This window comes from Elephantulus edwardii, unplaced genomic scaffold (genome assembly GCF_000299155.1).
Source record: "Elephantulus edwardii isolate Elephantulus edwardi_28Jun2011 unplaced genomic scaffold, EleEdw1.0 scaffold00498, whole genome shotgun sequence".
Taxonomy (NCBI): Eukaryota; Metazoa; Chordata; class Mammalia; order Macroscelidea; family Macroscelididae; genus Elephantulus; species Elephantulus edwardii.
Genome location: NW_006400248.1, coordinates 510,038 through 520,817, shown reverse-complemented (window position 1 = coordinate 520,817; position 10,780 = coordinate 510,038).

Below are 10,780 nucleotides of genomic sequence, written 5' to 3'. Positions count from 1 at the left end.
AGGGCTGCAACAATGAATGGATGGAATCCCAAAATCTCTGTAGATGTTCATCATCATTGAAATGAAAAATAAACAACCTAAATTTAAAAAAAATAATAACTATTTAGGATTTAACAATTAAATATAGCATAGTAAATACCATGGAATCATTAAGAATAAGATAACATACTCTTTCTTGGTAATATAGTATCATCAAAATATTGTTAAGCTGAGGGGGAAAGAACATTAAGAGTTTGTATATATTGTATATATATATCCATGGAGTGCTAATGTTGCAGTGTTTAAACATGTGGCTTAACCAAAATACATGCTCTGAAACAAAAATGTGACAATCTGCTTCTATAAAGACTACAACTTTAAAAAAAAAAGAAAAGAAGAAATTGAAAAGGTAATAAAATAATTTCAAAAAAAGGAAAAAAAGCCCTGAACCAGATGGTTTTAAAAGTGAATTTTATCAAACATTCAGAGAAGAATTATCCCCAATTCTACATGAAGTATTTCAGAAAAATAGGAAAATATGGAATTCTCTGATACTCATTCTATGAAATAAATATATCCTTGATACCAAAGTCAGGTAAAAAAAAAACACACCAAAATATAAAACTATAGGGTAATATCTATCATGAACATAGATTAAAAAATCCTAAATAAAATCCTGGCCAATAGAATCCAAAAGTATATAAAAATGTACTTCTTTAGCTATTTCCTTCCCAAGGAGAAAATTTAGAGCTGTTGGCTGTAGAAATCGATGGCATGCAGTCTAAGGATGAATAAGGTAGAGCAGGAAAAAGTCAAGTATTTAGACTACCATTTGAATGACTAGGTCAAGTCTTGCCTAAAATTCACCTTTAGATTAATTATTCACATATGCTATTTTAAAACCCTTGTATTGTTTAATGTTAAATTGAATTCAGTTCCATGTTTTAACGTAAATAGTCATAGCTGTCTCTGATTTTAGAGACAACAGAGCTTGAATTTTAACTGACCACTGTATATTTTAAAATCAAGAAAAGTGCGCATCAGGGTTGCATCTTTTCTCCATAATTCTTGAATCTATATGCTTAGCAAATCACTCCAGGAGCTATACTTTATGAAGAAGAATGTGGCATCAGGATTAGAGGAAGACTCATCAACAATTTGTATTGTTCAGATGGCACAGCCTTACTTGCTGAAACTGAAGACTTAAAAGCACTTCCTGCAAAAGACCGAAGGCTACACCCTTCAATATGGATTACATCTCAACACGAAGAAACAAAAATCCTCACTCCTAGACAAATAAGCAAATTCATGATAGGTGGATAAAAGATTGACGTTGTCAACTGTTTCATTTAACTAGGATCCACAAACAACGTCCATCATAACAACAGTCAAGAAATAAAAAGATGTGCTGCATTGAAAAAATCTGCTGTCAAGGATGTCTTTAAAGTGCAAAAGAGCAAAAGTATCTGAAAACTAAGGTAAATGTGATCCAAGTCATGGCATTTTCAATTGATTCATATGCATCCAAAAGTCGGACAATAAATAAGGAAGAATAAGAGGAATCTGTGTCATTAAAGTATGATGTTGGTGAAGAATATTGAAGGGACTGCCAACAAACCTGTCTTGGAGAAGCGCAACCAGGATGTTGCTTAGAGGCAAAGATGGTGAAACTTCGTCCAACATACTTTGGGCATGTTGTCAGAAGTCCTTGGCAAAAGACATCATGCTGGGGAAGGTGGAACATCAGAGAAAGAAAGACCATCAACAAGACTGACACAACAACTCTGACAGTGGCCTCAAGCATTTTGGAAATATTAAGGATAGTAAGGATGAAGCATGAAAGAAGGTTCAAGTCTGTCATTCATAGAGTCACTAATGCCTTCACCAAAGCTCTGGTGATATCACTCACAGAGAGTTAGGCAGCTAACTCGAAGGCCATACCTCTTGGGAGTTCAAATCTATCAGTGCCTCCTCAGGCAAAATATGGTCAATCTCCTCTCATTTGATTACAGCTTCAGAAGCAACATGGAGAGTCAGTTATGAATGGGTTTCAACTTGACAACAATAAGAATTTTAGAGTGTCTTCATTTGTTTGCCCATTGTGTTATGTGGTATCCCTATGTCGCTGTGATGTTCAAAGCTATGACATTAGTATTGCAAATACCAAAAGAGTCACCCATGGTGGAAATTTCCAGTGGAGCTTTCAGACTAACACAGACTAGGAAGAAAGACTTGGAAATCTATTTCTAAACATTATTATATGAAGACTCTAAGGATCACAGCAGAAACTGACTTTACACAGAGCTAGACAAACACAGCCTAGGTTTGTAGGCCCTCAAGATCACGCCAACTGCACAACACTCTCAGGCACAACTACAGTTATGAAGCCAAGGTTGCACATGGTTGCCATAAGTCCAAACCACAGCTCAACAATAGGTCACAATAACACTCATATCTGTCCCGGGATGGTTGTGAGCATTAGGTAGAATCACGTGTATCAACAGCCTACCAGCTACACAATAAAATAGCCATTAATATAATAATATCTTTATTAGTCTTATTTTGGCAAGCTCATTCTAAAAACTATATATGCCAGCAGTTGATTTAAGCTCTCAGCATAAAAAGAAAAGAAAGTAAATTAGCATAAAAATTTGTTCCTAGCAGCATCATTCACAATAGCAAGAATATAGAAACAGCCCAAATATCCATCAACAAACAACTGGATTGAAAAATTGTGGCATGTTCACACAATGGAATACTATGCAGTACTTAGAAGCAAAGATATTGAAAAGTACTACATAACATGAGAAAGATTAAAGAGCATTGTGCTGAGTGAACTAACTCAGGTGCATAAGAATTAATACTGTGTAAGACCATTATTGTAAAAAAAGAAGGGTAACAAGTGAGATGCATATGGATATCCAAACGGATATCCAAAGAGGAAAGGGTAAGGAACAGGGGGATGGAGGGTGGGGTTGGGTGGAAATGATAGGGTCACAGAGTTTGGTGGATAAAGAGAAGAGATGGGGGGAGGGAAATGTACTTGAGTGAAACATTTTTTAATAAAAAGTTTGGAAATGAGGGAAGAAGCTGCTTCAAAGGTTAATAAGTAGCATTGAGAAGAAAGAGTTGAATTCTCTCTGTTTTTGTTTGTTTGTTTTTATTGAGATTTTAATGAAAGTTTAGAAAGAACTTGGATTTGCATTCATTCATTGTTGCACATTTTCTTCCCTGCCCCCATTTCCCCAGTTCACTTTTTTCTTTGGAAAAAAAAATTCTTTCATTGTTATACAGTCCCTCCTCGCCCCCCCCACCCATACCACTTAACTATGAAGCTCTTATTCTGGACTCCTGTCATGCCAATAATACCTAATCATATATTCCTTTTATACAGTTCTTTCCTTCGTCTGTTTCAATGCTGTGTACACTGAATTCTCTCTGTAACTAGAAGAGAATAGAATTCTTGTTCTAATGAAGGACTACAAGCATGGCAAGGTTGTAATAATTTGGTCACAGTACACTCAGACCTTGGATCCAACCAGTAGGGCATATGGAGGCCACATTGAGCTTCCCTGAACATTTGATGGTCTGACTGGCTCAACTTTCTTAATTGTGTTGTATTGACAAATATATTTGTTTGGAACAAGCAAATGTATTGCAGGCAGGAAACAGAATAACTCCAAGAATTTATTTTGCCTTTTGCACTGTTGTACTAAGCTTAACGTTCATTATGCACCCATATTAAACAGTCTCTGGGAATGCTGGCCTGAGTTATCTTTTTAATTTTCTTTATTTTTTCAGCTGCATTTTGGATCATGAACAGACTTACTGGTGCTAAACAGACCTCTTTGGGTGAAACCTGCTTTCTTCAAACTCACATTGCACAGATTAAATGTTCAAAGGAATCAGATGAACTTGTGACACTTGCCATGAACATCACTATGGTGGATGAGAGATGAGTGATCAGTCAAATCCTAGCATTGAAGCCAGAAAAGGCCAGAGAAACCAAATTCTGATCACCAGATTGAAGTTGAGTTTAAAGAGAGAGACAGGGACTATGGACAAAAGGCAATTCCAATGGAGTATTTTAGGATTACCATTGGCCTCTTTCTGGAGTTCTTGGTGATATAGATATTTAGGCCCTGGGCCTAAAGAGTTCAAAATCACCCAAAGATGACTCTGAATCCAGGCCTGCTTCTAAAATATTCAGCCTCAAAAATCTTACAAAGCAATTCTATTCTGCACACATGAGGTCAATCTAAGTCAGAATCAACTTGACCAAAGCCAACAATAACATGACCCATTTCACCATACCCAAACCTATAGAGCTAGTGGTAAGAAGCTATGCTTCAATCTCAAAGGGATACGATTTGAATCCATCAACTAATTCACTTGAGAAGGTTAGGCAATCTCTAGCTGTGCAAACTGTTTCTGAAAACTCTCTGCAGGTTCAGCTAAAAGTCATTTTCAACTGAACGACACACAACTACAACAACAACAACACCTGACAGCCATTTCAAAAAGGTGACTGAGGGGTTAATTTGACCTGAAGAATTTATCTTTGTTCTTGGTTTTTGAGAGAAAACCTTTATATTTGGAACTGCTTCCATACACTATATGTCTTTGATGAGGCTCCACGATACACTTACCTCACAGGAAGCACTCTTGGGCAGGAATGACCAAGCCAAAAAAGACCATTAACCTCCTGTTAGTGACCTTGGGAGTTCTGGTGGTATCATCCACAGGGAATTGTCCTGCTATCTTAAATCCTATATCTCTGTGGTGGTTCAAATCCACCAGCAATTCTGAGGGAGAAAAACGAACAATATCCTCTTGTGAGATTTATAGCCTCAAATTCTTAAGGAACAGTGGGGTATGAGTCAGTTCCAACTAAACAGCAATGAGGGATTTTTTTTTAAACTTGATGTCGTAACTGGACATTGTTAACTTGATTGTCTTAACTTGATTGTTTAACTGGACCTCAAGTGAGAGAGACTTGAATTTGTATTAATGAGATGTTCAATAAAAGTTACAGACTTCAGGAAGCTCTGGTAGCCTACTGGCAAGAAGCTGCACTGCAATTCCTAAGGCTCGTGTTTGAATCCACCAGATGCTCTGCTGGAAAAGGGATAGTCTCCTCTTGTGCCAGTCGGATCCGACTCGACAGTATACAATGAGAAAAAGAACTAAAGAATAATAGTAATTTATAGACTTTCTGGTTGATGATAAGCCTCAGGGTATGAGGAATAGTAGCTGCCCTATGAGACACAGAAGAACTCTCCCCTTCCTAGTCATAGGTGTCTCTTTTTTAATGTCTATTATGCTCTTCTATATCCTGTCTCCAGACCTCTTCAATCTATATACGGAACAAATTATCCAGAGAGACTCATAACCTGTGTTATGTAGATGACACAACCCTGCTTGCTGAAACTGAAAAGGACCTGAGGCACTTGCTGCAGAAAGTCAAGGACTGTAGCCTTCAGTATGAATTGAAGCTCAACATCAAGAAAACAAATATTCTCACCACGGGGCTCATTGGCAGCATCATGATAGATGATGAAGACACTGAAAATGTTAACAGCTTCAACTTGCTTGGCTGACACTCTTGATATCCGCAGCCAGGACATTAAAAGATGAATTGCATTGGGAAAGTCTGCTGTCAGGGACCTCTCCAGAGTATTGAAGAGCAACGATGTCAGTATGGAGCCTAAGGTGCTCCTGATTCAGGCCATGATCTTTGCAATTACTTGCCATGCATCAGAAAGCTGGACAATGACTAGGGATGATAGAAGGAGAATTTATGCCTTTGAATTATGGTGCTGGAGAAGAGTGACTGTTGGGAGTCTGGACTACTGGGAGAGCAAAAGGGTTCATTCCAGAGAGGGTAAAACCAGGCTGCTCCTTAGAGGCAAGGATTCTGAAGCTCTATCTGACATACTTCGGGCATGTTACAAGGAGAGACCAGTTGAAGAGGGACATCATGCTGGAGAGGCTGGAGAAACCGCACAGGAGAGGAAGACCCTGGATGAAGTGGATTGACTCAGTGACTGGGATAATGGGTTTGGGTGTGTCGGAGATGATGAGGTTGGCTCAGGATAGAACAGGGTTCAGAGCTGTTGTACATAGGTTTGCTATGTGTTGACAGCACTTAACAACAACAACAAGACTATATAATCATGCTTTCCTGAGTTTTGTTAAGTGTTTTAATGACTTATTTAATCCAAGGAGTAGTAGGAATCACCAGGTCAGAAGGGAGGGGGCTGGAGACCCTAAAGCTTACAATTGGCACCCTAAAGGGTATTAGGGAAACTCTGCATTTATAGCCATTAAGTCAAAAGTAAAAAGTCTTGAAAATTACTGAATATCCCACAGACTGCCTAAAGAACCAGTAAGTTTGTTTTGGAGAAAGTTAAATGAAGGTGCTCTGGATGGTGTCCAGAGCCTGCTGATCATGCCTTTTATGCTTTTTAGTAACAGAGATCATACTCTGGAGACTCAGTACAGAAGCCTTGCACTTCTCTGGCTGTGGGCCCTCTCTTGACCCTGGCTAAAATGACTAACAAGCTAAATTTGGAGAATAGGAAACTCATTGAGTGATCTGGCTTCCTCCAGAAGACAATTCATTAGTTTCCTGAAGTGACTGGTAGACTGGGAAATAGGCCAGGACAGACCTTTGAAGTACTCAACAGCAAGAGGAGGAGAGGGAAGAGAAAGCACAACAGAGTCGTCACGGGGTGCTGAATAGGATGAAAGACACAAGTGTCCCTGTTAAGAACGAAGATTAAATCAAAGTCAGCAGGTCTCTGGTGTGCATACCACAGTCACCTTTCTGCTGCTCCAAGCAGGCATTGCCAATAAATCACAGCACTTTATCTTGAGACTCAGTCTCGGGATCTTTTTTCATTGGAAATGCTAGGAAGCCCTACCATCACTTACATGTATAACTAAAATTGCTTTTTATCATACGCCAGATATTTTAGGGAGCTCTAGTGACCTAGTGACTGGAAGCTGTGCTGCAATCCCAAAGGCACACAGTTCAAGGCCACCAGCTGCTCCAAGGGAGAAGGATAGGGAATCTCCTCCTGTGACATTAACTGCCTCTGAAAACCCACCGGAGGGTCAGCAGTGGGTCAGCTCTGATAGTACACAACAACTATGGAATGCTTTAAGAAGAATCCTCATGGCAGTTGGTTTAAACATTAAACTTTGGTCTCATGTTGTTAGGAGATGCCAGTTCTTAGAAAAACAATCACACCTGGAAAAGGGGACAGTGAGAGGAAATTCCTCAATAAAATAGATTGACTGTGACTACAGGCTTGAGCATGACAGAGATCAGGAGAAAGGCACAGGATAGGGCAAAGTTTCTATCTCTTGTTCACAGAGTTGCTGAGTCATAGCCGAATTGGCAAAAGCTAATAACCAACCACCATGGAAATCTACCAACCATGATGTCCTTGGACAAGGCCAACATGCTTGGAAAGTCAGAGACTCTGTGGAAGAGTTTCAATGAAATGGATTGAAATAGTGATTGTAACAATAACCTCAAATGTATGAAAGATGATGAGGATGCCACAGGATAGGGCAAGATTCCAGTACCTGATTCATAGAGTTGCTGTCAACTTGATGGCACCTAACAACAACAATCCGAGTCTGCTGTTGTGAGAAAAAGATGAGATTGCCTATTTCTGTAACAATTTACAGACTCAGAAATCCTATGCAAAAATTTCACTTTCTTTCTACCAGGTTGCTATGAGTTGGAATTGTCTCAAAGACAGTGAGTTGTTAAAGGTAACACTTCAGATAAATCAACTTGCACCACTTATCATGGTTTTCTTTGGATCTAGAACATGTACCAAGCAGTGCTATAAGATCCATTGTTGTTGTTGTTTGATGCTGTCGAGTCGTAGACGACTCATAGTGACCCTATAAACGAACAGCTTGAGCACTGTTCATACATAGAGTCTCTGGAGGCAAGCCATTTTGGAAGTGGATGCCGCTCCTGCTTCCATAAGATCCATAGTTGCTGTTAATTGCTTCATTTGTAGGTTTGTCACTTTTTCTTGTATCATGAAAACTGTCAACCTAGTATAGTTCTGCCCCACTACTGGATGGAACCTGAGAGGTCATCTCCAGTAGTTTTCAACTTCATTTGAGTTAGAAGGTTCTTTCTTCACATGAAAGCTTATTCAGAATGATTTTGTAAAATACCATATAGCATAGGAGAGTTTAGAGAACATTATGTTGAGTGAACTAACTCAGTCTCATAAGGACAAATACTAGATGAGACTATTATTGCAAGAATAGAAGGACACTAGGTTCAGCCAACATTCAATGAATTTCAGCAAAACAAGGCCTGCATAGATAACTAGCTCCTGGGCTTTGGACGCAGGAGATCTATATTAATTTTTTCCCATCCCTAAATCAGATAGTGCCCAACCTCCCAGAATTACACCAGGCTCAGCTGGAATTCAGGCAATTTCAGTAAGGCAAGGCCAAAATATACAACTAGCTGTGTACCAAGGACTACAGGCCAAGAAAATAACACTTATACACCAGATCTAGAGAGGAGGCATTACCCTCTCTTGGGAAATTATCCTACTGTGACAGCAGCATACTGCAAATGGAAGAGAAGAGGCACTAAGTCACAAAAAGTCAGTCCTGGAGCAGAAGCTCAGGGGCAAAGGACTTTTCCTCAGAACTGTGTGAGGCAGAAATCCTCCCCTAAATCTGGTACCTGAAATTTGGACTTAAAGACTCCTAAACTCAACAGAGATTGGCCACAACATGAAAGACCAGAAGCATTGTGAGGCTTTAGGCATCACAGAAGTAAATTGAGACCTTAGCCATCATATCCCTTGATATAAAAAGAGGGAGATGTTGAATGGAGTTGGCAGGAGGGGAAGGTGATGCTAATGGAGTGGGAAAAGAGATTGGTCAAGACACACATATCAAAGGTATGGGCTGGTGACTCTAAACCTATTAGTTACTTCTGTAATGGGAAAATGTCTTTCATCATTTCCTTTCTGTAAAATGCTTGTCTGTAAGATACTGTTCCAAATTAAGACAAACTAGGAAGAAGTGTAGGTACATAGGGTTTTCAGAGGCCTACTATTTAGGAAGTGGATGGCCAATCCATCTTCCTAGTATGTATTAATCTGAATGTTCAGATTTAGAGAAGTATCCAACAGACAAGCATTTTACAGAAAAAGTAAAAGGTATATCCCTCATTGTGGAATTAAGCATTAGTTTCAGTGTTGTCCCGGCCTTTGGCAGAAGTGTCTTGACCCACTTATTTCCCTGCTCCACCATCCACCAGGATACCCATCCACTTCTACCCACTCCCTTCAACATCTGTCTCCCATTGTCCAGCCCTTGATCTGATAGCTTATATCTGAAGCTACCTTGGCTTCTGTGATTCCAAACACGTCAACTGCTGACAGTTTCTTGTGCTGTGACCAGTGTCTCTTAAGTTTAGTGGTAATGTTTCCTGAACGAAGGTAATGTGTCCTATAGAACTGGTGTAGGGAGGATAGAAAGAGAATTTATGCCTTTGAGCTGTGGTGCTGGAGAAGAGTGTTGAGTGTACCATGGACTGCTAAGAAAAACAGATTCAACCTGGAGAGGGTTAGACCAGGCTGCTCCTTGGAGGCAAGGATTCTAAGGCTTCATCTGACATACTTTGGACATGCTGTAAGGAGGGACCGGTCCTTGGAGAGGGACATCATGCTTGGGAGGGTGGATGGACAGCACAGGAGGGGAAGGCCCTCTATGAAGTGGATTGATTCAGTGACTGGGGTAATCTCATGGGTATATTGGAGACAGTGTGATTGGCACAGGGCAGAGCGGAGTTTAAGGCTGTTGTACATAGGGTCACTGAGTCGCAAGCAACTCGACAGCACATAACAACAAACAACAACATTGGTCATTTCTCTGTACTTCCACTAATTTCAGGCCACTCTCATTTCCTTCCTGGACCTTTTGTTTTTACCAACATAATCAGTCTCTCTGGTCCAGGTTTTCTCTGTCCCCATCTGTTGTTGCTATTGTCAGATGCCCTGGACTCATAGCAGCTTTATGAACAACCAGACTACAGCTAATGAGTTATGTTGGGTGGATGGATAGATGAAATGAAAGTAAGCAAGGGGAGAAAGAAGCAGAAGATGAAAGAGGAAGAACAAAACAGGAGGGAGAGGGCAGGGTAATAAAAAGCAAAGAAAGCAGGGGAGAGGGAGAAACTAGAAATGATGGATATTGAAAACAGGAAAGAAGAAATGACAAGCTCCATAATGCTAGGTTTGTGCTTACTTCTGTTCACTGCAGTCCCTGGCACAAGCCTGGTTCACCTGATGGCTGTTGGTTGCTGGCTCCAGGTCTTCATGCTACACTTGCTGGACAGCCAGGGCTGAGCTGTGCTCAGCAGAAGAAAAAATTAGAAACAAGTGAAATTTTATTTTCAAATTTAATTTTCATAATTACATTTAACTTTTTAATTGTATTTAAACATTTTAAAAATTTAAGTTATTACAAATATTCCCATTTCAATATATAACCAATAAAAATATGTTGTTGTTGTTGTTATATCATTAAGTTGAAATTGATTCATAGCTGACCCTCCAATGGGTTTTCTGAGCAGTAAATTAATTGCATGAGAGAAGACTGCCTATGCTTCTTTAACTGAGCAACTGATGAGTTAGAACCTCAAGGCTTGTAGTGGTAAAGACAGCATGGTACTGGTACAATGACAGACACATAGATCAATGGAATCGAATTGAGAATCCAGAGATCAACCCATCTATCTATG